We start from the raw sequence: 22,734 nt of genomic DNA on the forward strand, positions 1-22,734 counted from the left end.
CAGACCCAGGAATCACTGCAGTGAACATTTGCATGCAAAGATGTGTGGACAAAAGGGTGTACTGTAGGACACACTGTGACACACTACATCTTCCACAATATTTTTTTCTCAGTTGAGAGGTTGTAAGGGTGGAGGGAGGTTAGGAGCGGAGGGAGAGACAAGGGGGATTGTGGTGCATGATGTGAAATTCACAAAGAGCCAATAAAAAATTGAAAACAAAAAAGGACAATCAGTGGGTGAGACCAGGTTAGACACTATTACCAGGGAAGACTGTTTAGAAAAGAAATTAGAACAGGAAGCCAGGGGGGTAAGAATGGCTCAGTCATGAAAGATGGGGAAAGGATGTTTTATGCAGAGAGAATAATAAATGTCAAGGTCTGGGGTTAAGAAAGAGTCTTGGTACTTAGACTATGGTGAGGAACCGGGAGAACGGCAGGGAAGTTGCTGCAGGGAGCAGGGAAGTTGCTGCAGGGTGACGGAAAGATCAACACCAGGCTAGACTCGGGGAGCCTAAGAAAACTTGTAAAGTTTGTGCTTTTTTTTTTCGAGATTTTATTTTATTTTAAATTCTGTATGTATGTCTGCACATGAAAAAATGTACACTGGAATGCAGGCATCTATGAAGACAGGAGTCACTGGATACTCTGAAGTTGTAGAGCTGGGTTCTAGAAACCAAATTGTTAATCCTGAGACCCCCCCCCCCCCAGAGAAAAACCAATTCCACCATTTTGGGTTAAATTTCAAGCAAGATTTATTAAATACTAAATGCTGGCCAAAAGATGGACTTGGGTCAGGACCACTTTCTGAAATTTCCCAGATGAGTGGCCCAAGGCACGTCTTCGGGGAGGAGTGGAGGGAGGTTGTTATAAAGACAAACCTATGGGCCACCGTACCTTCCCATGAGGCGTTGTTTTCCAAGAACTACAACTCCCAACATTCCAGGAAGTTACCCAGTCTTTGAGCAGGTGGGGCTTACAGGTTAATTTGGGGAATATTTACACAAACCTCTGCAAGAACAGTCTGTGCTCTGTTGAGCGATCTCTACTGCCCCCAAGCTTTATTTTAAAAGACCCAGGTTATAAGAGAATCTTTGAGGAGCTCTGTGGGGTCCATCATGGATGAGGTGCAAGAGTCCTTGGAATTTAGAGCAGGAACCTAGGGAGGTGGGGCTTGAGACTAGACAGAAAAGGTGCCAGTGAGGGCAGAGAGAAAAAGGTAGGTTTGCTGTCACTCTGGGACAAGCAGCAGAGGACTCCGTGGTATGAGTTTCAGGGAAAAGAGACAAACCTAAGATTACCCTGGAATATTTGGTCTGAGCAGGTGAAGCCTGTACCTGTTATACAAACAGAAGGATCAGGGAGCAAAGGGTACAATGTACACGGTGGAGGGACAAGGAGAGAGGAGGGACAAAGAGAGGCCCATCTTAGCCATAATAGAAGTTAAATATCCTTATTAGACACACAAAAGCATTGAAAATATAACCCAAGATGTTGCATATTAATATCTTGAACTCAGCCAGGCATGGTGGTGTGTGTTTTTAATCCTAGCTCTCAGGAGGCAGAGGCAGGCAGATCTCTCTAAGTTTAAGACCAGCCTGGTGGTCTGTAGAGTAAGTTCCAGTACAACCAGGGAGGGCTACATAGGGAAACACAGTCTCGAACAATAATAATGATTAATAACAACAACAACAACAACAAAATAAATATCTAGAACTCAGGGAAGAGATCAAGGCTATAAATAAAGATTTGAGAATCTTAAACATCTGATACTATTCAATGCCACGTGACTCTGTGCATCTCTTTAAGGGAGGAATTTAAATAGAGTAATGTTCCCAATTAGAGGGAGACCAAGTGACAATTAAAGCTCCAACTATGGGCACTGAGAAGTGAGGTGACAAAAGGGGAGAGGAAAGAAGAGGAAGAGCGAGGGGAGGGGGGAGTGAGGAGAGGGACGTGGGGGAGGGGGAGTAGGGGAGAAGGAGAGGCCAAGCTCAGAGTGTAGTAGGCTGGATGCCTACAGTGGAGGGTGACCCCTGAGGGAAGGAGTGGCTAAGTACACTACTATTCAGGGTTCCCGAGAGCCAGAGACTCACACAAACCCCTGGTGACCCTGAACAGAGCTGTATTAGTGATGGAGACGAGAGCCAGAATGGCAGTCCCAGGGGAGAAAGCGAGGATGAGGCGAGGGCTGACTAGCAGGAGGAGAGATGATTGTGGATTGTCAGAGCGTGCTGTTAACAGAGCCAGCTGGGGATGCTTCAGTAGGGAAAAGGCACCAGTGATTCACAGAAGTTAAAACTGCTGGCAAAGTGCTGTCCCCAAGGAACTGGGAGGAGGCGGTGTGTGAACACAGAGGGAGAGGCTCCTCGCCCCCCAGGAAAGCATAGAGAGAGTTCTTTTTACAAAAGAAGGGCGTGTGCAAGGAGCAGCGGATGGGGCAGTGGTCACGTGGGCTGGGACACCAAGGAGCTGGATGAATGCTCAAAGCTGGGTGCCAGAAACCACATGGGAAACTGGCAGCAACAAGAGAAGAAAATCACAACCTAAAGAGCGAGAAAGCAAGTTACCGAAGGGATGAGTTTGAAACAGGCAGCAAAACGCACCTTTGGAATCCGAGGATCCTGATGGGTTGTGTGGGTGGGATAGATAGGTGAAGAGAGATAAAACTGAGTTGTAAACTCACTAAGATAGGCCCTCGATTCTTTCTTCTACTCCTCTTCTTCCTCCCCTCCCCTTTCTCTCCTTTCTTTGTTTTAACGAGGAGACACATAAGAGGAGTTGTGAGAGTTCAGAATAATGCTCAACGGAATCCAAGCAGAGTAAAAAGGAAACGTGCAGACCGGCGGGGTCACAAATAAGCACAGGTTGACCGGATAAGGGAGTAAACTGTAGTAGAAAATTGTGGCAAGGGGTGGAGGGTTGGGTAGGGCGCCACGAGTCAGCAGCAAGGGTAGGAGGTCAGATTGAGGAGATGGGTTTTAGGAAATCAAGATTTCAGAGGCCATTGAATTAGCTGATTGGGGTTGGGGGAGATGGATTTCAGAACACAAGTAATAAGAAAAGTAAGGCCGACAGAGACAAACAGGTAGATCAACCCATTTGTTTTTGGGTTTTTTGTTTGTTTGTTTGTTTGTTTTTTTGTTTTTTTGTTTTTGTTTTTTTAAGTCACTCATTTGTCTATGCCTGAATTTAAGTCTCCCCGCCGCAACCCCAAAACCTGAGGGGGTTATTTCTTATCAAACCTGGCCTGAGGATATCCTGATAAACAGGCTAAGCCTGCTCAGTTTGCAATGCATTTTGCTACAAATTATAGAAGCCTAGCCAACTGTGGCAGCCTAGACAGATGATTGTTCTTGTGTAAGAAGGAAGCCATTTTAAAACAGGGTCTGTGATTCTTCTGCCTTTGCCTCTTGGCCATGTGGAGGCTGCAATGTCTTCCCACCAAACTTCCGGGTGAGTTCTTCGCTGAGACCTGCTTTAAGTTCTGGGGAAAGGAGAGAGAAGAGATCCAAACTAGGCAGTCGCTGGAGTCTTTGATATCTGGGAGCTCCTGGCCCGTTGCTCCTGGTTAGACTATAATCCCTTTCCGTGTAACTATTAAAGAGTTAAGTGATCGTCCAACTCAGTGTCCTGAAGAGATTTGTATGTGAATATACAAGCTGGACCATTCAGAAACCTGGAATTTATCTTTGGGCAAAGAACTGGCTCTGCCCTTACTATTGAGGTTTCAGACACGAATGTAGAACTACGATCGAGAAATATGGGTTTCACCTACAAGGATTTTCCGGCCATTTCTGAAACCTCACAACCTCCTCCTCCCACCCATAAATCTTGAAGCATATCCAGTTTCTTATTGGAAGCAGGCTTTCCAGGGGTTGCCACCTCTAGTGAGTGACTTAAGGTCTAAGTGCTCTGAGCATCTGTGGAATCTAAAACGGATGAATGGGCTAAGGAAGGGAGAGTAATTAAAACGCTATAGATGGAAGGGTGGCCACCCGACTTCAGAGGAGTCACCTAGCTATTTTGAATTCCTCTAATCTTGGTTATCTAAATAAAAATCATAGCTAGATATATTGTCTTGGTTCCAGGCTGTTTGATCTTTGACATTTATTGGTCTTGAGGTACTCGCTTTTATTAAATTATCTAAAAGTATTTTATCGTATTCCTTGGTTCCCCGCTGTAGTATGTCTTTGTGGCGATCAATTATGTACAATTATTGTTGCTGAATTTAACAGCTTAACCAGGTAACCTGCCTTCGGTGGGAAAGATGTCACACGGGTACCTACGGACCCTTAGTTAGCAGTAGCTTCATGTGACAATCTGTGCCGTAAGAACATTTTCAAATCCACAAATAATCTTCAGTGCAGGGCCCATGAGAAGGATTCTTTAGAAGATGTTCTTCATATCGCCTGTTCTTTATTTAATTCACCTGTTATTTGCTGCGGCTGCCCCTTCTCCGTTCTCCAACTCCTCTTCCTCCTCCTCTTCCTTTTAAAATGGGGTTTCACCGTGTAACCAGGCTGGCCTTAAAGACACAGAGATCTACCCGCCCCTGCCTGCCTCTGCCTAACTGCTACAATCATGAGGTACACACCAGCATACTTGGGAATATTTCTTGTCTTTAAAAACTTAACTATGTCCTCGCTGTAGATTCTAGGAAACAAACAAACAGATGTATCCACAAATAATGGATAAGCGAAATATGCGTTTATTCTTGGCCTTAACATTCCCTACTGACAACTCATTCTTTTCTTGATTTGACATGAAGAAGGGAAGTTCCTCTGATTCACAGTGCCCTTGACATGGTTACACTTCCTTCCAAGCACCATAGACCATAATAAATAAATAGTAATAATAAAAACCTATGAGGTTGTAGAATTGTAAGTACCTAATGTTAATCCTTAGGCATTTGTTTGCATTTGTTGGGGGTGTGGAGTGCAGAGATCACACTTTGCATGTGGAGGTCAGATGTCAGCTTGTGGAGTCAGCTCTCTCCCGCTCCCATGTGGGTCCTGGGGTTCAAAGTCAGGTCACTAGGATTGGCAGCAAGAGCCTTTACCTCCAGAGCCTTCTCACTGGCCCTGTGCTCAGAGCTTCTCCTTTTTCTTTCTATTCCAGACATGAACGACAACATCTACTTCACTCACCATCATTTAACAGTAAAACAAGAAACTTGTAAGAGTTTCTAATGGAAGGGCAGGATTTATAAGCTACCACTAATACGGAAATTCTCTATGAGAATATGAAAAAATGTGTGTTTATATTCATTGGTGTGTATACTCAGCCTTCTGATATCAGAATGAGTTTGAATCTTCTTCATCTAAAGTTGAGATGGACGACGGTTTGATGTGACTGGAGACGTAACAAGGCCACCTCTCTCACGGCGCCAACACCTGCCTGCATTTGTGTATCAGGACTCAGTGACTCAGGATATTGTTGAGAGAATTGAAGTCCCAGGTACAGCAAGGTTACAGGGGTCAGTTCAAAAGCTAGGAAAGTAGACATTAATACGATCTGCATGAAATGTACTGGACATCGATTCCAGTACACAAACAATACCACACAAGACAAATTCTTCCTTTATTATTTCTGTTGTTATGGGTTAGAGAAAGTTATGGGGAGGGAAGGAAGAAGAGAGAGGGAGAAGGAGAGAAACAGGGAGAGGGAGAGAGGGAGAGAGAGAGAGAGAGAGAGAGAGAGAGAGAGAGAGGGAGACAGAGAGGTGTTATGAATCTGGTATTCTGTGAAGACCCAAGTTCAACTCACTTATTTTTTTGCGACAGTGTCTCCCCCTGAACCTGACATTCATTGATTCAGCCAGGGTGGATTGCCAATGAGTTTCAGGGATCTGTCTGTCTCCAGACACCTCTCTAGTCTCTCTCTACATTTAAAAAAATCCTTTCCCAAGGATTCAGGAAGGGAGAGAAAAGATTAGAACCTATAGAATCTAAAGAAATATTGGAATATGAAGAAATCTTTAAGCAATCTAAAACAAAAAAATATCTCCTATTGTTTGACAGAATTTTAACGGTTTCTACACTCCGTAGATCAGCAGCAGAACCAACCTTTACAGCACTGATTGCTTCGTACAGGACACAGGTGTCTTTAAGCAAGTCTTTAGATGACTGGAAGCAGTTACTGTCCTAGAAGACTGACAAGTCCAGCTTTGTTGACGAACCACTGGGGCTACTACCAGGCATTTAGCGCCCACCTCTGAGTCATGGTGACGTGGGCTCGGGTGTTTGGAAACCACTTCCTACCCTCAACTGCCCGCTAAGCCCAAGTCACTGACTTCTGACTGGACTTTCCATACGGTTACCTCACAGGTACCTAAAACATTAAGCTCTTACTTTCATCCCTAACAGACTCCTCCTTCTGTGTTTCCTCTCTCAGGGGACAGAACACTGTCATGCCAGATAACCAAGACTGGAGAAGTAACTCTTGGTCTCCATTAACCCTTTATGCAACCAATATACCTTCGCCCTAGGGGATATCCCCTGAAGAAGTATATTCCAGGCTCTGGGACCAAGTGGCACAGTCCCCTAGGGACCGTGTGTTTTAGTCAGGGGAGGCAATAAATGCAATGAGCATGAAAAAGTGGCAGGACGGGAAGAGAAACCAACGTGGGGATGATGGGGAGTGTGGATGTCGAAAATATTTAAGCTGGTGGCCAAGAAACTTCAAGAAAGGGTTTTAATAGAATGAAGCAAATGTGTACTTTGCAGGAGTCATGTGGCAGAATGAGGAAGAGGACACGGTAGAGGCCTTGAGTGTGTTTGAGGCATAGTCAAGGGAGGATATGGCTGAAGCTGAGAGCGGAAAGAAAAGCCAGAGAAGAGCTGGGGGATAGATCATGCAAGGCTTTATAGGCTAACCCAAGAACACTTGCACTGTGGGGTAGGGATACAGCTCGGTGGTAAAGCATTTGGAAGGCATGTGTGAGGTGTGAGGTGTGAGGTGTGAGTTCCAGCACTGTAAACAGGTAAAAAACAAAACAAAACAAAACCTATAACTATGGCTCTATTTCAAGTGAGGCAGGATGCCATCATTGGGATCCAGGAGAGGAGTAGACTGTAATGTGGTATACGTTCTAAACAGTCATTCTATGATAATTATTCATGGCATGTTGGATTTGAAGCGATACATCGACCTGTTGTGTGAGCCGAGTTAACAGGAGGACGGACTGGAAGAGGAAAGAACACGAAAGCAAGTAAGCATTTATTAAAATAACTGCTAAAGTGGGAGTGGTGGTATTTTGAAACCATTATAACTAGCAAACAAAGTAACCTGGGTTATTAATGGATGCTAAAGCCACTGGGTAAAAGATGGTTGACTCTACGGAATTTGGAAGATGCCAAAATAACATGGAACAGGTTTCTTTGTAAAGAGAGAAAACCTTGCCTCCACCCTCCCTGGAGAGCTCTGGTTGGTTGGTTCAGCGTAGTGATGAGTCAGCATCTCTAATGTTTGGGTAGCTTGACATCCTCTGTCATACTGTGATGCAATGTGAAGTGTGCAGCCTCCCTATGAAGGCACCCACAAACCCCCCCCCACAAATACGGAATATTCTAGATCGAAAATCAAACAATACTTTAAAAAACAAGATATAAGAAAGCAAAACAACGTGGTAACCTAATGGCGGTGTGTTTGGTTAGGTTCTGGGTCTGAAGAATTCAGAAGATTCAGGCTGCAGAAGATATTTCCCGTGGCAGTACACTTTCAGCGCTTGCCTGCTCTTGAGAAGTTCCAGGTAAGAGTGTTGGGGTCCCTGTGTCGATCTGGCTGCTGTGCAGAGAACAGGCTGCAGGATGAGGGAGATTAGTTAGGAGGCCATCCTGTGGATTCTGGAGAGACTCGGATCAGGTGGCAGTGTAGAAGGCAGGAAGTGTGCCAGTTCTGTGGTAGTTTTACAGTCAGAGCCAAGGGCGTGTGCTAATAAACTGACTGTGAAGTGGGTACTTAAGAGAAGAACCAGGAACAAGATAAAAATTTCAGATGTAAGTGCCCCAGAAGTGGAATCACCACTAACAAAAGTAGAGAAACCTGCACACCTAAGAGACTCCATTGACGGTCTGGCATTCAGATTGGAGTGTGAGGGCTTTGCCAACATTCCTAGACATCCAAATGAATATGCTGCTTGAGTGACTGCATGGTGGAGTTTTAGAGTTCAAAAGTCTGGACTGGACATTAACTTGGCATGCTATCAAGTGCATGAAGAGAGAAGAAGAGAACCAAGGGTTAGGTCCTTGGGGATATAGGCTGGTCTGGCTACATCAAGATGTTGATTATTCAGACCTTAATGGAGTCCAGAAGTAATCACCAGCCTGACAAACTTGATCCCCATGCCTACTGATGTTGCTTTTTGCCTGGTCTCCCATTTCCTCTTTGCATGACGATGCCATGATCTTACACATGCTGTATGTTCTCTCTCACATGTAGAGCCTGGCTTCTAATTGAGAAACAAACTAGTTGGGAATAAGTGTGGGTCAAGGTCAAAAGGCTAGGAGAGCTTGCCGATGGGGTAAAGAGAAGTCTGGGAGGAGAGTAAGAGAACACATAAGACATGAAGACTGGAAGGGACAGACAGGCTGAGAGGGTGTGGCAGGTACAGGCAAGGAGCCAGGTTGTACAGGAGAGAATCAGGTGAGAACCAACCCAAACTGAGAGCACATGAAATTGCCACAAGGAAACAGAGAGATCTGTAAGTTAATTCAAAACGGACTACTTTATTAAAGCGGAAAAAGTCAGCAAAACAAAAGCAATGACCGGGTCTCTTAGGTCGACACAGAGGGCATTTAAAAACCTAGTTTTTGGCTTCTTATTCTGTCTTAGCCTGCGGTCCTCTCCTACTAATCACTTACCCTGAGCTTCATTTATGCTGAACTTGCCAAGTCCCCTGCTGACTGGGTCAGTAGGGCACAGGTACATATCCCATAGAGGATCGATTTCAGCAAAGCAAGTCTTTAACCTAGAAAATAACAACGACAACAACAACAACAAAAGCCAAAGGAGTTACTGGAATCTACTAGTCTACTGAGGCCAAAGAGGGGGGGTTTAAGATAAGGAGGTCTTTAATAAAGGTTTTGAAGCCTAGAGCAGTTTACTTATAATTCTGCAGAAGATTAGGAAGAGATGACCTCAGAAAAAGTTCATTCAAAGCCCTGACTCCATTTCCTGTGCATCCTCTCATCATGCTGGCAGTCAGAACAGATGGGTGCCTTTACTGCTAAGATGTAAAAGCTGCATTTAGGTGGCCCCTCCCAGAAGAGGCCATGAGTCAGGTGATGATGCATTCACCGCTCATAGGAAACATGCAGCATTGAAAACTTAACACACACACACACCCCAAACCCACAAAAACTATCCACAGCTTACTGTCACAGGAGATGTGACTCACGTCTCCGTAGGGGTACACATATCTTATTATAGTGGCAGGAGAAAACGTGTCTCCATCAGATGTCTCTCCCCCAGTACCATCTGCACAGAGCAGTTCTTTGGTGAAAATCCTTTGAAACTTACAAAGTAATTTCTGTCTTTGTGGTTGGGCCATCTTGCTATGGTTTGTTCTCACCACAATGACTCTTAATTTGAGGAACAAAATGATGGCAATAAATCCTTTAACTATATTCAGCTGAATTCAGAGTCAAGTTGGGGATGAATGGAAAGAGAAGGCCTTTGGCTGACCTAGCCTCTGAACCTCCCAGAAACTGCTCCCACACTCTAGGGATGCCCCAGAGAAAGGATCCCAACCTGGCATCTTTGTTCCAAGTGGATGCTTTTTTCCTGTAAATGAACTTTTTTTCCCTCTTGACTGTAGATAAGGGGGTTAGAAATAAGGGAAGGAGGGGGAAAGGAAGAGAGGATCGCAAAATATTTAATACTGATTTGAATCTACAGCAAAGAAATTTGAAATAAATTCACCCACAAAGTTGAAAAGCATAGTTGTTGACTCCTGCTTTAGATGAGTGGTGGTGGGCAGCCCTGGTGAGCTCATTTACATATTCACTAAATTATTTGGTGACAATAATTAGAGAGGGAAATGGAGATATAATTCAGATGAAGGAGAGAGGTAGACAAAATAACAGCAAGGATATCTGGAAAGGTCATAAGGAATGACCAGTGAGTTCAACAGTGAATACAATACATTTGCTATCTGTCTAAACATTTCTGTAATATATATGTCTATATACAAATTTAACACACACACACACACACCACACACACACACACACACACACACACACACACATATTCTTTTTTTCATCTGGGTTACTAATGCTCTGAGAGAGCCAAAGACCACCTAGCAAAACCACCCACATTAGGCATGAGAAGGCCTCTTTTGAGTTAGTAGTCAGGATTATCTGAGACACTCCCTAAATTCTATAGGTTATTGTTATTTTCCTTGGATGCCCTCCAGATGTGAGTGGTAAATATCTCCTCTTGGTGTCTTGCTGTGGAGGCCCCTGAACTGGAACTGATTCAAATGCCCCTTCCTAAGGCCTAGCCCTCATGGTACCAGAAGGCACCATGCAAGCTTTCAAAGGAGGGAAAGAACCAGCAATTCTATCCAACTACAGTGCCTATGGATCACAGTAGTGAACCACATGGCCCAATAACCCTAGGGGTGCAGTAGTAGAATCCATACTTTGGAGGTGACCAACAGCTCTCTAGTTGGACCTTAAGACTCCCTCAGCAAGAGGGACTCATGCCTGATGCTGGAGCACTGGCCAGTTGCCCAGGTCTAGTGAAGTCCTGGATCTTGGAGGAGAAACTACAACCACCACTTTACCAAACTAGATTAATCTCTAACACTCAAATTCATCCTTATACCCACAGAAAAGGGCAGTCCTTATCCCCCATCAACAAAGCTTCTCTTTGCAACAGATAGAGATTATTACAGAATGAACACAACCAATCAAAGCGCAGGGTTGTGGAACTCTGTCACAATGGATATATATATATATATATATATATATATATATATATATATATATATATATATATATATGCAAAAGCAAACAAACAAAAACCAAAGCAAAAACCTCCTACACCTAATTAAGGCTCAGGGACCATTGCAGAAAAGGGGACAGAAAGATTGTAAGAGCCAGAGGTTCAGGGAGTTTGTTATGAGATCATATCCTCTCATAAAGTCAGAAACTACACATATAAATTCCCACCAACATGACTGCCTAAATATGAGGCGAATAAAGACAACAGATGTTAAGTGGTGATGGGGAATGGGACACAGGGCCTCAAGCCTCAAGAACTCCAGGTACATAAAAAATGCTGACAGTAGGAGGAATAGTCTTCTCCAGGGAAGAGCACACCAACTGATATCCAATAGCTAATGATCAGCCCTGAAAACATACATACGAGTAGCATTATACAGACTGAGCAGGTCATATTTAGAAGTATAGAGCCATAGTATATAGATTTATGAATGCATACATATATATCATGATATTAACATACACATACATACACACATATACACACATATTTATACACACACATATATACATATACATATATAAAACACACATACATATATATAACACACATATATATACACACATACACATACATATACACACACATATATAAACACACACAAACATACACATACTATACACACACATATATAAAACGCACACACGTATATATATGCACACGCACATATACATATATACACACATACACACCACACACATATATACAAACACAAACACACATATATATACACATACATATATATAAAACACACATATATATATACACACACATATAATAACACATACATATATACACATACATATACATACACACATACATCCCACATATCTGGACACACACACACACATAATTGATAGGGGAGGACTTTTTGTTTTCTGTAACTTTTTCACCCTTTCGATTGCTCTTCCTATCTCGTGACATGCTGAGAATAACAAATTGGAAATATGGAGTGAACTGGGTTCTGCTGTGGGGTTTTATTTGTCCATTTAATTATGGGATGTCTTTGTTTTGAGACAGGGCATCACTCTGTAACCCAGGCTGGAACTCATTATGAGCCTAGGCTGGCCTCACAACTCCCATTTGATCTTTCTGCCTCAGCCTCCTGGGTGTTAGGATGACAGTGTGAACCATGATACCTAGCAAACCAGAGTTCTCCAGCTGGTGGTGATCTCTAGGCTTCTTGGTATATGGCTGTGATGGTTTACACATGCTTGGCCTAGGGAGTGGCGCTGTTAGAAGGTGTGGCCCTGTTGGAGTAGGTGCAACCTCATTGAGGTGCAACCCTCAATGTCACTGTGGGTGTGGGCTTTAGGACCCTCCTCTTAGCTGCCCAGAAGTCAGTATTCTGCTAGCAGCCTTAGATGAAGATGTAGAACTCTCAGCTCCTCCTGAACCACGCCTGCCTGGATGCTGCCATGTTCCCACCTTAATGATAATGGACTGAACCTCTGAACCAGTAAACCAGCCCCAGTTAAGTGTTGTCCTTTATAAGAGTTGCCTTGGTCATGATGTCTGTTCACAGTAGTAAAACCCTAACTAAGACAATGACCAATAAAACTTAATTGAAATAAAAATTTTGAGATTCCAACAAATCAGTGGATACAGACAGTAACTTAAAGGCACTTTAGGACAGTCCATTGGCAAAGGGTACTGAGATAGGAGCATTCCCATAGGCGGAGCTCACACACTGAAAGCTTTGAGATCCTGACCAGCTACAGCCTTCGTCTGCTGCTTATGTATCTTTTCTACAATAAAGACTTGGATAGACCAATCTCTGAGGCTTCTACTAAGGAACATAGTCCTTTCTTAAGTGGGCCTCCCCAGTCTCCCCTGCACATAATCTCCAAACCTTTCCAATCTCTTGACTACCAGTCCATTAGTGGTCTTTATGTCCTCTCAGAAGGTCTTTATTAGGACATTACAGATCCACACGACGGTGTAAATTATCTAGATAATGTATTAGTCAGGTTCCATTGGTCTTAAAAGACAGAAACAACTCAAACTAATCCGAGCCACAAAGCTAATTTCTTGGGCTCTGTAACTAGAAAGTCCTGAGATTAATTTGCCTTCACATGGAGATGACTGGGGCCCTCCTACAGTGTTTTCAGCTCTCTTCAGTGGTGCATGCCTCCCATGCTTTAGTCCCTCGGCTCTCACGGAGGAATCATATTCCTTGTAGAGAGTGTATATGTTTTGCCCAACAAACATAGACACTCTTTCTTGAAAGAAGAGTCATATCTTGTAAGATAAGTGACAGGAAAAGTGAGGTTCTATCTTCTTCCATAAGAAGGGTCTTTTCAAATTACACAAACTATAACTTTTCCATAGCTACTACTATTAGAGGAAGACCGTGATTCAAAATTAAACAGTCTTGTCAATTACTTTATAGAGATGCCGGTAGTCATAAAATGTCAATCGATGTCCTTCATGGTAAACACGGAAGCCTGTTCATTATGAAGCACTTCTGAGATGGGCATTGACAGTTCTGGTTAACACTTCTGAAAGTTACTACAGTACTTTCCACTTGATCAAGCTTTCCCCTTGTGACTCAGAGCTTGTCAAAGCTAATGACCCTAACGACTCCATGGTTCCTAAGCAGAAGCTGTCCAGCTGTGACTCCATCAGAATCACCTGGAAGGATGATTAAACACCAGCGGGGGAGCAGCATCTCACCCCAAGCCCAAGAGGGCTTCTGATGCAGAAATGGCTGGAGCTTGACCATGCTACCAGATGCTAAGCTCACTGCCCTGGAGCATGCTGAGACTTCTTACAGTCATCTCATTACAATCACTGCACAAGGGGAATCGTCTAAATACAAAACATTTTATTCACTGTTGCAAAAAGAAAATTACTCGTGCCATTTATTCTAAACAAAGGAAAATCGAAAGTTTTGTTCTAGCACTGGAATTTTGGCAGAACCTTTCAAATTGAACCTATCAAAACATATACCTTCAAATCCTTGAGTATGGATGTATTCGCATGCATGTGCATATGTATGTGCAAGAGAGAGAGAGAGAGAGAGAGAGAGAGAGAGAACCTAAGATAATAGTCCTTAAGCACAGTCCCCCCACACTTTTATTTGATACAAAGTCTCTCAGTGACCTAGAACTCTCTGATTAAAGCAAGTCCCAGAGCTAGAGTCACTCCCAGGGCTAGAATCATAAGTGTGTACCCCCAAATGTTAGTGTAGATGGACTCTAATCTTGCTGTTGATACATGTATATTTTGAGTTCAAATTTCAACTTTCTATACGCTGTGTGATTTTAAAAAAAACCCAGGTGTGGTGGATAGTAAATTCAGGTTCTCTGGTGGTTCTTTACGCCATGTTTGCTCGCCCAGCATTATGTTTGATAGGCTTGATTCTGGATGTTTACCACTTTATCTTCAATGGCTGGGCCCAGTGCAACTTTGATAGCTGCTTCTCCTCCATCCCACCCAGTACTTACAATTTCACTTATATTCCAACAACTGTAGGTTTTGTTGTTGTTGTTTAGGTGTTTTTGTTGTTGTTGTTATTGTTATTGTTTTGGTTTGGTTACTATTTTCAAAGACCAGTGTAGCTGTATTTCTCTAAGTATTAATGTTTATATAGTTTAGGGGTATTCTTGAATTTGCAGTTGAATCCCTGCCTTCTGGGGACTCCCCAGGGGCCCTGTAGTGCTGGTTCCATCAATTCTGTGTGTCTCTGACTGAGTTTACTAGCATCAACTTCTGGTGACTCGCTATCTAGTATGTACTATGCAATTTAAAGTTTTTAAAAATCATCTTACCATGCTGTCTAGGCCAGTCTTAAAGTGAGAATTCCTCTGACTCTACCTCCCAAGTGCTGGAATTACATATTTGTACCACCATCCCAGGCAAACTATGCATTTTTTTTTTTTTGGAGCTGAGAACCAAACCCAGGGCCTCACGCTTGCTAGGCAAGAGCTCTACCACTGAGCTAAATCCCCAACCCCCAAACTATGCATTTTTAGAAGTTGGTTTTCATAGTGAGACCAGGACCTACCTTTTCAAATACTTCATTGACTAACCTGGTTTAATGTTCCTTTTTTTCTTTTTTCTTTGGTTAAAATCGCAGTGATATGCTGGAGCGTAGCTCATTGGTGTGGACCATGAGTACAATGTGACCCAGATACTGGGTTTAATCCACAGGACTGCAAAGACAACTATCAAAGAATGGCGTTTAGCTATTTCTTTCACTAAGGCGATGAGGCACCTGAGAGGTATACCTTAGGGAGGAAGGCTTTAGTTTACTCCTGGTTCAGAGGTTACAGTTCATGATGGCAGGGATGCCTGGTGGCTGGGGCAGCTCCACACATAGCAAGCGACAGAACATGAGTTGGGAGATCCTCCCATCCTGGGGATCAAGAAGCAAAGAGCGTGGACAAGAATCAGAAATGATGTTACCTACAAGGTGTCGACAGCTCACTTCAGCTTAGACCATAGCTCGAAGACCCCTTAACTCCCCACCAGGTGAGTACCTCGTATTTAGACACATGAGCTCATGGGAGACATTTTACATCCAATCCACATCTCTGCATATTTCAGGAGAAAAGATCAGTAGTAGGTCGCTATCAAAACCGTGGCTAGCCACGTCCAGAATGCTTGCTTGTTTTCTACTCACAAGGAGCAGGCCAAAGCCTTTAATCAGTTCTTTGAGTGACTGTGCCCCCACTTAAACCTAACCAGGGTGGGGCTTTGAGCATCTAAGGAGTGGGGGTTCCAAAAAGGCGGAGGGGACTGAAGTACATCCGGTCTTGTGATCACATGAATATTCAGGTCAGTGCTCTCCACTCGGTTTGAAGTTGAGTCACTTCAGGAAATCCAAAGGGGTCTCATTACACATGGTGAGTGTGCTTCCTGCCGGAGGGACCTGCTTGGCATCTTCTGGTCGTGTGTGAATCACCACTCTGTCTGGCTGCTATACAAGTACATATTGTTTTATTGAACAAGAGGGTAGAAAGTCACATAAAACATCGCATACTACAAATGGCCAGGGAATAATTTGACTTGCCTTGGTGCAACTTAATTTACACATCGGTCTCCTAGAAAAAAAAAAAAAGGAAAACATCTGTTCCATAAATACAGCTTAGTCTGGGCACATGAGCCATGAATGGCTTTGATTATTATTTGTTTTAGTTGAATTCCCCTTGCTTTATTTTTTGAATTGTAATATTTTAAAAATAGAATAAAGCACTTTCAGGCAATAAGAAAAAAGGAGAAACAGTATAAAAATAGGGGAAAAAGAGCTTTATTAGGGAAAAATCTATGAAAGAAAGAACACAGAACCAAGATTTGCCTCCAATTTTGAAAAACATATTTATTCCCAACCTTACTAAATATATTTGTTTCTCCATCACGGGGTAGTTTTTCCTTTCAAGCATCTGATTTGTAGCCATATTTAAGTCTTGACATACTGTCTCAAGAAAGAAAAGAGAATGAATTTGTTTTCCAAGCTTAGATCACACCCAAGGGGATATTATTTAAACAGACAGGGGGTTTTACACGAGCATCAGAAGCAGAGGAGAAGCTTCGAGCATTTTTATCAGAGGAGGAGAAGCTAGAATGGTTTCTAGATGTTCCAAGAGCAACACGCGTTTGTCTTAAAATGTCAGGCTGAGTGATGTTGATGGTCTTTCTGAGGGAGACCTGGGTTGTCTGAGAACGTCGCAAGCATGATGCCTCCGGATAGCCATGTCTGAAGACCTTACAGAGTCCCAATCTGTTCCGATGCAGAATCAGAACTAAATGAGAAGAACAGGTGGCCCCTAAAATGTGCTCTGGGTTGCCTCTTGTCTCCCTGTTCCTGGAAAACCTCTAGAAAACCTCTTCACAGAGCCAGCTTCCACTGCAAGGTTGAGTTGTAGGCACAGGTTTTAGCTTTTTCTACACCTCATATGCATTAAGCGTTGTTTTCAGCACAGTGGCGCACTGTTTATGTATGTCAATATTGCAACCACTGGCCCCTTTTAGAAGGTAGTGACGGGCTGCTGAGGCTGAGCTGTGGTCAGTTTAGTGCTGTTTTCTAACAGACCCTTAGACCATTGACAACGCTGCTGCTGCTGCTGCTTCTTCTTCTTCTTCTTCTTCTTCTTCTTCTTCTTCTTCTTCTTCTTCTTCTTCTTCTTCTTCTTCTTCTTCTTCTTCTTCTTCTTCTTCTCCTCCTCTCTTCCTCCCCCTCCTCCTCCTCTCTTCCTCCTCCTCCTCCTCTCTTCCTCCTCCTCCTCCTCCTCTCTTCCTCCTCCTCCTCCTCCTCCTCCTCCTCCTCCTCCTTCTTCCTAAGCTGTGCAGAAGAGCACTGCACTCATTAGTTAAGTACTGATCCTTAAACTCAGGATTGTAGGGTACCACATCCTGCTCTCTCCCTCTCCCACAATGCCTCTTAGTGAGAGGTTGAAAATGTCCCCCTAAGAGGGTGAAAACTTCCTTTGCTTCCAAACTGTGTTCCTTTTGTCTGTGCCTCAGGTTTTACCTGGAAGCCCTGACCTGGAACTCTCACAAGGCAAGGGGCCCCAAGATGTCTGCATGCCTGAATACAGAAAGAAAAACAGGTCACCATCTTGAATTGTTACCCCATCCCACAGGTGTTTTCTTGGGCTTGAATTTTTCAGTTTGTGATCTAGGTGCGATGACCTGAACTCATGGTAAATATATTTGGGGCTTTGGGAGTTTGGAATTTTAGTTAGGCTTAATCTTGTTACTGCACTTGCATTAGAATGGCTGTCATAAAAAGGACAAAATATAACAGATACCGTGAGGGAGTAGAAAAAGGTAAGGGGTGTACACTGTTGGTGGGGATGAAAACAGTTTAGTCTGTTACATAATCACAGCACTCGGGAAGCAGAGGCAGGTGGACCTCTTGAGTATACAGAGGCAGCCTGGTCTACAGAGCAAGTTCCAGGACAGCCAGAGCTACACAGAGAAACCCTGTCTTGAGAGAGGGAGGGGGAAGGGAAGGGGGAAGGGTAGGGGAAGGGAGAGAGAAAAGAATGTGGACCTTCCTTTAAAAAACCAAGGATAGAATAGAATTACCATGTACGCCGGTGTTCCCACTATTGGGTACATGTCCAAAGAAAATGAAATTAGTGCATATAAAGAGACATCTGCATTCCTGCATTCACTAAAGCATTATTCATAATAAGTGAGAATTATGGAAATACCCTATGAGTCCACCAATAGAGGGATGGATAGAGGAACTCTTTATGTACGCACAAAGGAACATTGTTCAGCTCCAAAAAGAAAAGGAAATCCTGTCATGTGTGAGGACGGGGTGAACGGAGAAAACATTATGCGGTCTGAAGCGAGCCAGGCATAGGAAGGCAAGGAGCATACCATCTACCTTACGTGGGGACTGGAGAGATGACTCAGTGGTTAAGAACACTGGCTCTTCCTCAAGAAGAGCTGAGTTCAATTCCCAGCATCCCCATGGCAGCATACAACTGTCTGAAGCTCCAGTTTCCAGAGGATCCAACACTTGTACAGACACACATGTAGGCAAAACACCAATGCATATAAAATAAAAATAAATAAATTAGTTTTTAAAAATCCATTTCATAGACTCAGAAATCAGAATGGAGCTTGTCAGGGTCTCAAGTGGATTAGGGGAAAGGCCAGTCAAAGGATGTAAGATCTTTGACAGAGATCTGATAGATACCATAGTGACTGTTTTCAGAAACAATATTGTATAATTGAGAACTGCTTTAAAAAAAGATTTGGACTATTCTCATCATAAAAATAAAGTATGTGAGGTAATATATATGACAATTTGCTCCATTTAGCACACTACAATGTTACATTCAACATATCAGGTTGTGTACCATAATGATTTTGTAATGAATAACGTTGTCAAATATATAATAAAGAAAGATGCGCTTTTTTTAAAAAAATATTTTTTGTTATGAGTATGGATGTTTGGCCTGCACATAGGTCTGTGTACCACATGTGTGTCTGGTACCTGCAGAAGCCAGAAGAGGGTATCGATACCCTGAGACTGGAGTTATAGACCATGGTGAGATGCACGGTGGGTGCTGGAATCAAACTCAGGTCTTCTGGAAGAGTAGCCACTGTTCTTAACTGAGCCAAAGGCCCCAGGAAAGATTCTTATAGCATGTGGACTTGAACTGGAGGCCAGAGATTCTGCATCTTGTCTCGTATTACTTAACCAGCCTGACAGGGAACTTTTAGGTTTCCCTCCTCCCTCCTGTATCTCTGATATGTGAATAGGTCCTCTCTCTCTTATACCTGGACCATCACAGTTTTCTCATATCTGGTACCCACCACCACTAACCTCACCCTCTCCTGTCTATTGTCTGCATTAAAGATACAGTTATGCACGGTCCTTCATCAAAACCCTTCAGTGAGCCCCCACTGCCTGGAGGGCACAGTCTGAACTTTAAGACAATAATTTGTGGCCCTTCTGGTTGACTTTGGAATATAAGTCAGGGGCTGATATTCCCAGTCATCTTCCAGATTTCTTTCCTCTTTCCATTCTACACCAACGTCACCATGAAGTTTTAAGTGGACATAATGGTAGCCATCTCAGAGTCTTTTAAAAGTCCCCAACAGTACAGCCATCCATGTGTCTAGCTCTAGTCAATGAACACTAAACAGAAGGGTCTTACAGAAGCTTCAGCCACTCCCCTACATGACAGCTAGCTCATTCCTTTGTTTCTTTCTTGCCCATGCTCAGGCATGAATGTGGCAAGGGAATGTAAGCTGCCATGTTGGACGAGGAGGAGATCTTGGATGAGAGCCATGGTGTGGTGAGAGAAGAATGATTCTGAGAGCTTGGAGCTTCATGTCCCCAACCTGCCACAAGAACCAAGATCATGTGCATCTGTGACAAAAAATCTTCATAAAGACATGACTGTGACTCTCCTTCCTGCTCTGGGCTACACACATGTGGAGCTGTGGATTATGTGTTGGCTGGATAATAGGATTTCATGAGTCTGTATTTATCTCCTGTTGTCCTGTTGTTGCTTTGATTTTCAGGTGGACTCTGTTTGTTCAAAGCCTTCTTGGCATCGCCCACCTTAAGATTATTCAGAGGTAGGCACGGACCTCCATTTTACCATTATTCCGTGTGCTGCCTCTGCCCAGCCATGCATTCATCACAACAACTATTGCTAGATAGTTCAGAATATTTAAGCCTAAATATCTTACAAACTCTTGTTTCCAGCCAACCTCTTCACCCATTGACTGCCCATGATTTCTTTATCATTTTTTAAAATGTTGTAGATAATAAACTCCAACAGATCACCACTAGGTTTGTTTTGTCTTTGTGTTTCCAGTGCCTGGAACAAAATTGGCCCTTCGGAGTAGCTGCTATGCGAATGAATGAAAATTAGAGTCACTGGGTTCTCATTTTCTCTTCTTTAACACATCAGTAATAATGATCTCTACCCTATATATGTTCTTAAAAATCATGTGAAAAGAGAAATCCAAGTAACGTGTGCTTCTTGAACTTCAATTTTCTTGCCAATTATCTTATGCAAGTATAACATCTACAAAATTCAAGAATAACTGGTCTACTTTGTAGCTACAGAAAACAGAAAGTGAAGAATAATTAGAAAAAAAGGCATGCTTCTGATTTTAGGCATGTAGACTCTAACAATACACCAGAGGCTTCTTAGGCCAATTTAGTTTCGAGTGGTAGATAGTTTCATATATTTGTCTTGTCTCCAGGTAACCTCTTCACTCACTGACTGGGTCAACTCCATATAAGTGAGTTGTGCTTGAGGTAAAAATACAAACAGTGAATATCAAGACAAACGTCTTTGTTAAAACCATCTGTAGGGCCCTAGAACATAGGGCATGTTCCCTTCTCTAAGGACAACGAGAGAGGCTCTAAGTTGGGTCTTGGTAGAGCAATGTGGTCTCAGGACATCTGGGAAAAATAGACTCCATAGAAGAAAGACATGCTCAGAGAATCTCTTCAGACCCTTCCCTTTGAGGATTCTCTTGGGATTCTGTTTCCTTCTTCGAACCATTCTAAGCCCAGTGCCACCATGAAGTCATTTGCAGAGCCATGTATACTTCAGCGCTGCTGGGCTCCTCCATTTTGCTACTGTCTTAAGACTTCCCAGCCCCAGGGTCTCATGTCCTGGAATCTACAAGGTATCTTTTATAGCCATCGATTTGTTTCTGCCTCAACCATGAGACCCAGTGTTGGTTTTTTCTATATTTTTCAGCCCGAGAGTGGTAGTGATGAGGGGTGTGTGCTGGGGGATAGGTTGAATGTTACCTCTTAGATTATGAATTGGTGACATCAGCTTTTAAAGCCAAAAGTATCTGTAAGATCTCCTTTTAAATCTATAGCAGCTTTAACTACCTCAACTCTTCCATTTAAACTGACTTGGGGGGGGGAAATGTTGGGTTCAAAGCAAAGTCTGGGCTCTTCTGCTCTGCATATTTGCAAATGTACAAAGCTGGGTCTGTTATGTCCTGTCTGAAAGGCTATCTATTTGTACAGCTTTATGTATCTCTTCACAGGACACCCATGAAGTCACAGCTCATATTTCTGCTTTAAATATTCGATCTTTCGGCTTTAAACACCAATAAGGGTTATTTGTCAAAAATGGATCTTAAACTTCGCCCCACAGTTCTGCAGCAGATCTTTAAAGTAATGCTCTAGGGGTGGGGAGGAAAGGGTGGGGGAGACGGGAAAAGTCGGCCATTCGGCAAGCATTTATTGAGTGCCAAGTATGTGCAGAGCATATGGTATCTAGTAATAGGTGCTGTAAGGGGGATAAAATAGAAATGGAATCCGTGTTCTTGCTCTCAAGATGAAGGAGAAGAGAAACATATACACTGTCGGCTCAGGGCTGCATCCAGCATTTCAACCTTGTTTTCCAAAGGTGTTTGTGTGAAAATCAGGAACAAACAACAGGGCCATATAAGAACATTTTAGCAGGAGTGTGTTTGTGTGCATGTGTATGTGTGTATGTATGTGTGCACACATGTGCATGAGTGTGTGTGCACATGTGTACATGAGTGTGTGTGTGCACGTCTACATATGAAAGTGTGTATATGTGTGTCCGTGTATATGTGTTCATGGGTGTATATCTCTATGTGTGTGCTTTTGTATATGTGTGTACAAGAATAAGCATGTGCATGTATACAGTATGTGCATGTGTATGCTCATGCATGTACATATGTGTGTGTGCACTCATTCATGTGCATTTGCTGTGGGGAACAAACAAAGCAGGGCATTTGTGATTATAGAAATAATACTGATGATGTAAAAAGGAGTTATATGGGGTCCTTGGTGTGTTTTCTTTCATCCTCTAACCCAAGGCATCTATGTCATGTTCTGAGGTTCCCAGCAGCAGCCCCTGTGTCTCTCTTTGCCACACCAGGGACATTACCATTCTGACTCTCAGATTCAGATTCTTGGCTTTGCCAAATTTACATTTCCTTTGGTCTTGGGTGAGGACAAACTTACCTCACTGTTGATGTTTACCATAGACCACTTTGTTTCTAAACTACATGGTGATAAGACACTTGGAAGATACATGTCTGCCACATGTGGGTCCTAGAGGACTGCTGCAGAGACCTGTTTGTCTTACACAGATGTGGCCATCCTGAACTGGCTCACAAGAGCCCCCCCCCACCCTGACTCATGCTGGGGTTGCAGAACAGCACTGGAGTTCTCCTCAAGTTCCATGGAGTCATGCTTATAGCAGTGACCTCACAGAGGCCATACCTTGAATCCCATTTCCAA

The 22,734-nt window shown here is 43.1% G+C and overlaps 1 long non-coding RNA gene across 2 annotated transcripts; it reads left to right on the top strand.

The window, feature by feature from the left end:
• The first annotated feature begins 916 nt into the window (after positions 1–916).
• On the top strand, positions 917–20,273 carry LOC102547506 (uncharacterized). 2 transcript variants are annotated; one of them, XR_015625402.1, is made up of 7 exons: positions 917–965; positions 5,118–5,456; positions 6,020–6,325; positions 7,138–7,209; positions 7,655–7,749; positions 17,478–17,563; positions 19,702–20,273. It is a non-coding gene; the product is annotated as an uncharacterized LOC102547506 (long non-coding RNA). The 2 variants fall into 2 exon arrangements; XR_015625401.1 differs by having other exon boundaries at positions 933–965; positions 7,030–7,209.
• The last annotated feature ends 2,461 nt before the right edge of the window (positions 20,274–22,734 follow it).

Source organism: Rattus norvegicus, chromosome 7 (assembly GCF_021556685.1).
Source record: "Rattus norvegicus strain SHRSP/BbbUtx chromosome 7, alternate assembly SHRSP_T2T, whole genome shotgun sequence".
Classification (NCBI taxonomy): domain Eukaryota; kingdom Metazoa; phylum Chordata; class Mammalia; order Rodentia; family Muridae; genus Rattus; species Rattus norvegicus.